Source organism: Capsicum annuum, chromosome 7 (genome assembly GCF_002878395.1).
Source record: "Capsicum annuum cultivar UCD-10X-F1 chromosome 7, UCD10Xv1.1, whole genome shotgun sequence".
NCBI classification, from domain to species: domain Eukaryota; kingdom Viridiplantae; phylum Streptophyta; class Magnoliopsida; order Solanales; family Solanaceae; genus Capsicum; species Capsicum annuum.
In genome coordinates, this window is record NC_061117.1 from 12153257 (window position 1) to 12159599 (window position 6343).

The window sequence follows — 6343 nt, forward strand, 5'->3', positions numbered from 1 at the left end:
ACTCTTTAATATTCTTATTTATAGTTTCTTTTTGGATTATCACATGGGTTGTTCTTAATTTCTTTATCTTACTATTTTAATGATTGGCCACCATTAGAATAAATTTATATTTCTATGTGAATTCGGGAGGAGAATCATAGGATAGAACGAAGAAATTAGGGAGCATGGTTCTTATTCTTTTATAAAATAAGGGATTTGAAGTAGCATCTAGGATAGGGATATACCTAGAAGCCTTGCTTAGTTCACTTGAAGGAAGATAACTTTATGAATCTAGAAGATTTGTTGTAACTCTGTGGGAGTTGTAGTTACAACATTCAATAGATAGAAGATCTGAGGTCGAGGGACTAAGATTGTGGCATAAACCTTGCGAACCATCAACCCGATAACCAATTAGATTGTGAAAAGAATAGAGAATTGTATGATTTTTCACTGTACCTCAACCCTGGAATCATCATCATTACTGATTACAACCGTTGCTTACTTTGCTTTAGTCATCACTAATTATTTATTGTTTAATAAATTACATTTTATTTACAGAATCATCTTAATCTTAATACAATTAAACACTTAATACTAAATTGTCTTGAACTAAAGATTGAATAAATTTCTAGTTTATTGATCCTCGAGGGAACGATATCTGACTGTCTAAGTTATTATATTACTTGCACGATCATGTAAACTTGCGTGTGTGTAGAGATGCAACAAGTTTTTGGCGCCGCTACCGGGGATCAAAGGGAATTAGTAAATTACTTTAATTTTTGGTTTTAATCATAAGTTTAAGTGTTAACAACGTGATCTTAGCAGCTGAATTTTTGCAGGTTTAGCTAAACATTGGACTGGCTAGAGACAAAGAGTTAGTAGAGACCTTTGCAGAACCATAAGTGATTTTTCATCAGAGACGAAGAGGTCAATACTACACTCAACAGGGATCGATAGCAAAAATACATCATCCTATAGTTGCTGATCCAAATGTTGAAAATGTTCTAGATCCAGCTGTTCATGTTCAACCAGTCGCAAGACCTATTCGAGAAGTGGCAATCCCACTTACTCACCTTGTGACTAACAGTATCCTAAAGCCTGAACAAGGAGGTCGATGGGAATTAAAACAAAATAAGGTGCAATTGTTTAAATCTGTGGGAGAATTTCAGGGACTTTCACATGAGGATCTGTAAATATCACTTACAAACCTTCCTAGAGATAAGCGACATATATATTCCTGAAGATGTGAGCTGATTATGTCAGATTGACACTCATTTCTTTTTCTCTATTGGGGGCAGCAAAGAGATGGTTACTTGCTGAACCACACCAATCCATTACTACATGGGAAGAATGTGCTCGAAGGTTCCTCATTCAATTATTTCCATCTCAAAAATCGTTTGATTAAGGAGTGAGATATTGAGTTTCAGAAAGAAAGATGGAGAAAATCTCTACCAAGCTTGGGAGAGATTCAAGGGCATGCTCAGAAGTTGTCCTTATCACCATCAATCGAATGATGTTTTGGTCCATACATTTATAGAAGGACTTGATTCTAATACGAAGATTCTCTTGGATTCAGCAGCAGGGGGTTAAGCTTTGGATAAAATATATGAAGAATTGTATACCTTGTTGAATCGGATTGCACAAGGAAATCCTGATTGGCATGCAGACTCGAGGAATGCTCCTAAGAAAGTTGCAGGGGTTTTAGAGGTTGATCAGTTCACTTCCTTACAAGCACAAATTGCAACAATGCAGAACCATATGACTACTCAGCTTAATAACTTTAAGTTGGGTACAACTCAACCAGCAACCACATCAAATATAGTTCAACAGGCATATGCATGGTGTGAAGTTTGTGGAAGCAGTGAGCATAAATCAGATGAATGTTTTGTTAATCTAGATTCAGTCAACTACGTGGGGAATGCAAATCGTCAGGGTCAACAAAATTTTGGCAATACATATAATCTAAATTGAAGGAACCACCCTAATTTTTCATGGGGTAGAAATCAGGCACAAAATACAAATCAGTATAAGGGACCAGTTCAACCAAATCCACAGCCGGTTCTGAATAATCCGGTGACTGCTTCAAATAGTAATATGGAGGAGATGCTTAAGCAGTTGATGGCTCAATACACACAGTTTTTAGTTGACATGAAGGCTTAACAGGCACAGTTTGCAGATGAGTTGAAGAGTCAGCAATTACTTACAAGAAATTTGGAGTTACAGTTAGGTCAAATAGCAGGATCACAGAATTCAAGGCCATAAGGAGCATTTCCTAGAGACACTGAGGCTAATCCTAAATAAGTGAATGCGGTTACAACGAGGAGTGGGCTACAAACTAAGGAGATGATGAAGGAGCAGGATAATCCCATGGTTACTGATGATAGTTTGCAAGAAAAGGCAGAATTAAAAGAAAAAAAGAGGATAGTGAAGAGATTCGTGTAGAGAAGAAGACTATCCCCTTGCCCTTTCCTCAAATGGAAAAAAAACATCAAGAGGAAGCAAGTTTTAAGAAGTTTCTAGATCTTTTGAAACAAGTTCAAGTAAACATCCCTCTTGTTGACATTCTACAGAGTGTGCCAAAATATGTGAAATACTTAAAGGATATTATTACCAATAAGAATCGGTTGATTGAAAATGCTATAGTTGCACTTACTCAAGAATGCACATCTAAAATTCAAAATAAACTGCCCACAAAATTGAAGGATCCGGGGAGTTTTACATTGCATATTACCCTTGCTCAAACTATTTGTGCACAAGGATTGTGTGATTTGGGGGCTAGCATAAATCTCATGCCCACATCATGGTACCGAAAGATGGGTCTTGGAATCCCCAAACCCATGACTATTGTGTTGCAATTGACAGACAGGTCATTTGCTAGACCAGATGGTATTATTGAAGATGTACTGGTGCAAGTGGGATCTTTAATCTTTTCTGTGGATTTTTTGATTCTTGACTTTGAGGCCGATCCAGTTGTTCCATTTATTTTGGAATGACCTTTTTTAGAAATAGTGAAGTCACTCATTGATGTGGCAGCTGGAAAAATAAAAATGCGACCACATGATAAAGTAGAGGGTTTTGATGTGTATAGAGCATTGAAATTGCCAGCCATATATGAGGAGTTGTCATCAATTTTGGTTATTGATATTACTTTGAATTGGCGGATGCTCTTTTCTGATAATCCATTAGAGCGAGCCTTGATGGATTATGATCTGCATCGGGATTCGGAAGAATTGGAATTGATCCATAGCATGAATTTGGCTACAATTGAGACAAATAAAGTGTTGATCGAGCCACTGAATAGACTAATTGGTCCACCATCCAGGCCTTCAGTTGAAGAAGCTCCTAAATTGGAGCTTAAGGTTCTTCCTCCTCACTTACAATATGTTTTTCTTGGTGATCAAGATACCTTTCCTGTTATTTTGTCTGTAGGATTGTTCGATGTACAAGTAAAAAAAGTTGTAGCAGTTCTCAAAAGGAGAAGAAAAGTGATTGGTTGGCAGATATATGATATTTTAGGAATCAATCCAGCATTTTGCATGCACAATATTTACATAGAAGAGGGGTACAGACCTAGAGTGCAACAACAAAGGAGGTTGAATCCTATTATGAAGGAGGTAGTTTGGAAAGAGGTGATCAAGCGGTTAGATAGTGGTATTGTCTACCCAATTTCTGATAGAAAATGGGTGAGTCCAGTGCATTGTGTACCAAAGAAGAGAGGAATGACTGTTGTGATGAATGATTATAATGAGTTAGTTCCCACACATACTGTTATTGGATGAAGAATATGTATAGATTATCGGATGTCGAATGAAGTAACTTGGAAAGATCATTATCTAATTCTCTTCATTAACCAAATGCTGGATAGATTGGTAGGGCAGGAGTATTATTGTTTTCTAGATGGGTACTCTGGCTATAATCAGATAAGCATAGCACCGGAAGACCAAGAAAAGACCACATTCACGTTTCCATATGGTACATATGCTTTCAGACGCATGCCCTTCGAATTATGTAATGCACCTGCTACTTTTCAAAGGTGTATGATGGCGATATTCTTGAACATGGTGAAGGAATTTGTGGAGGTATTCATGGGTGATTTCTCTGTGTATGGGAATTCATTTGAAAAATGTTTGCAAAATCTCGACAAAGTTCTAGCTCAATGAGAAGAAACAAACTTGGTGTTGAATTGGGAAAATTTTCATTTAATGGTTAAGGGAGGAATTTTTTTCAGCCATAAAGTGTCATGCAAAGGGCTGGAAGTTGACAAAGCCAAGGTTGAAGTAATTGAAAAGTTGCCTCATCTAGTTATAATCAAAGGCGTGCGAAGTTTCTTAGGATATGCTGGTTTCTCTAGATGATTCATTCAAGATTTCTCAAAGATCGCAAGTCCCATGCGCAAATTGTTAGAAAAATAATCCAAGTTTGAGTTTGGAGCCGATTTCCATGAAGCTTTTAAAAATCTCAAGAAAAAGTTAAAGGAAGCACCTATTTTGATTGCACCAGATTGGGAATTACCTATTGAGATAATGTGTGATGCTAGTGATAGTACAGTGGGTGCAGTGTTGGGGCAGAGAAAAGAAAAGATATTTCGATCAATCTACTATGCTAGCAAGGTACTAAATGATGCTCAAGTTAACTAGACAGTTACAGAGAAAGAGATATTGGCTGTGGTATATGCATTCGATAAGTTTTGATCTTACTTAATTGGCACCAAGGTCATTGTTCATACAGACCATGTTGCCATTAAGTATCTTGTGAACAAAAAGGATGCAAAGCCACGATTAATTAAATGGATTTTGCTACTTCAAGAATTTGATCTTAAGGTGCGTGATAGAAAGGGAGCTAAAAATTAGGTTGCTGATCACTTGTCATGGCTAGAAAATAGAGACCATATTGTGGATGACTTTCAGAGTATCAAGGAAAACTTTCCTGATAAGAAGTTGTTGTTATTAGATGCAGTGGAGTTTTCATGGTTTACCGACATTGTAAACCTGATAGTTTGTGGGGTATATCCTCCCGAAATCACCTCATAACAAAGAAAGAAATTACTTCATACTTCTCATGCTTACATTTGGGATGAACCGTACCTTTTCAAGCAGAGTCCAGATGGAGTGATTCGTAGGTGTATCCCAGAGGCTGAATTTTTAAAGGTGTTACAAAATTGCCACTCATCTCCATATGGTGGACATCATGGGGGTGAAAGAATTGCAAGAAAAGTGTTGCAATCAGGTTTTTTCTGGACGACTCTATTTAGAGATGCAGAGGTATTTGTAAAGAGTTGTGATCAATGCCAAAGGTTGGGTACTATAACCAGGCATCATGAGATGCCCTTGAATAATATTTTAAAAGTAGAAGTCTTCGATGTTTGGGGGATTGATTTCATGGCCCCTTTCCACCTTCGAAAGGTAATTTGTTCATTCTTGTTATAGCGGACTATATCTCTAAATGGGTGGAAGCTATGGAGAGTCCGACTAATGATGCAAGGGTGGTGCTGAAGTTTGTGGAAAAGAATATATTTTTCAGATTTGGTGCCCCAAGAGCAATAATTAGTGATCAAGGTATGCACTTTATCAAAAACTAGGTCAAGAATCTTCTTTCTAAATATGGTGTTCAGCATAAGGTGGCCCTGCATACCATCCTCAAACGAGTGGACAAGTTGAGGTATCCAATCGGGAGATTAAGCAAATACTTTAAAAGACCGTAAATGGGTAGAGAAAGGATTGGACAGAGAAGCTGGATGATGGACTATGGGCATATCGAACAACATACAAAACGCCCATTGGGACATCTCCATATTGCTTAGTGTATGGTAAGGCTTGTCATCTTCCTGTAAAGTTGGAACACCAAGCATATTGGGCTTTAAAAAAGCTGAATTTTGAGATGACTACCGTGGGAGAAAGAAGGTTATTGCAAATGAATGAGCTTGATGAGTTTAGATTCTACACATATGAAAATGCCAAGCTTTAAAAGGAGAAGACCAAATGATGGCATGACAAGCACATTCAAGTTAGGGAATTTGAACCCGGACAACTTGTATTGTTGTTTAATTCACGGCTTAAGTTATTTTTGGGTAAATTATGATTGAAATGGTCTGGACCTTTTGAAGTGGTGCACATGACACCCCATGGAGCTGTGGAGTTGTGGAATAAATAGAAAACGGAGAAGTTCCTTGTGAATGGACAGTGTGTAAAGCATTATTAGACGGATCATTCGGACAAGCACAAGGAATCTATCATTTTTGCTGATGAGTAATGATGAGCTGAGTCATGGCACGACATAAAAAAAGGCGTTATATGGGAGGTAACACACACATGTATTGTAATAGGTAGTTTAATTTTTAGCTTGTAAAATAAAAAAGAAAAGAAAA

General features: G+C 37.4%; 1 non-coding gene across 1 annotated transcript; it reads right to left on the reverse strand.

The window, feature by feature from the left end:
* Positions 1-1377: 1377 nt before the first annotated feature.
* LOC124886179 lies at positions 1378-1484 on the reverse strand. The gene has a single exon (XR_007043265.1). It is a non-coding gene; the product is annotated as a small nucleolar RNA R71 (small nucleolar RNA).
* Positions 1485-6343: the final 4859 nt, after the last annotated feature.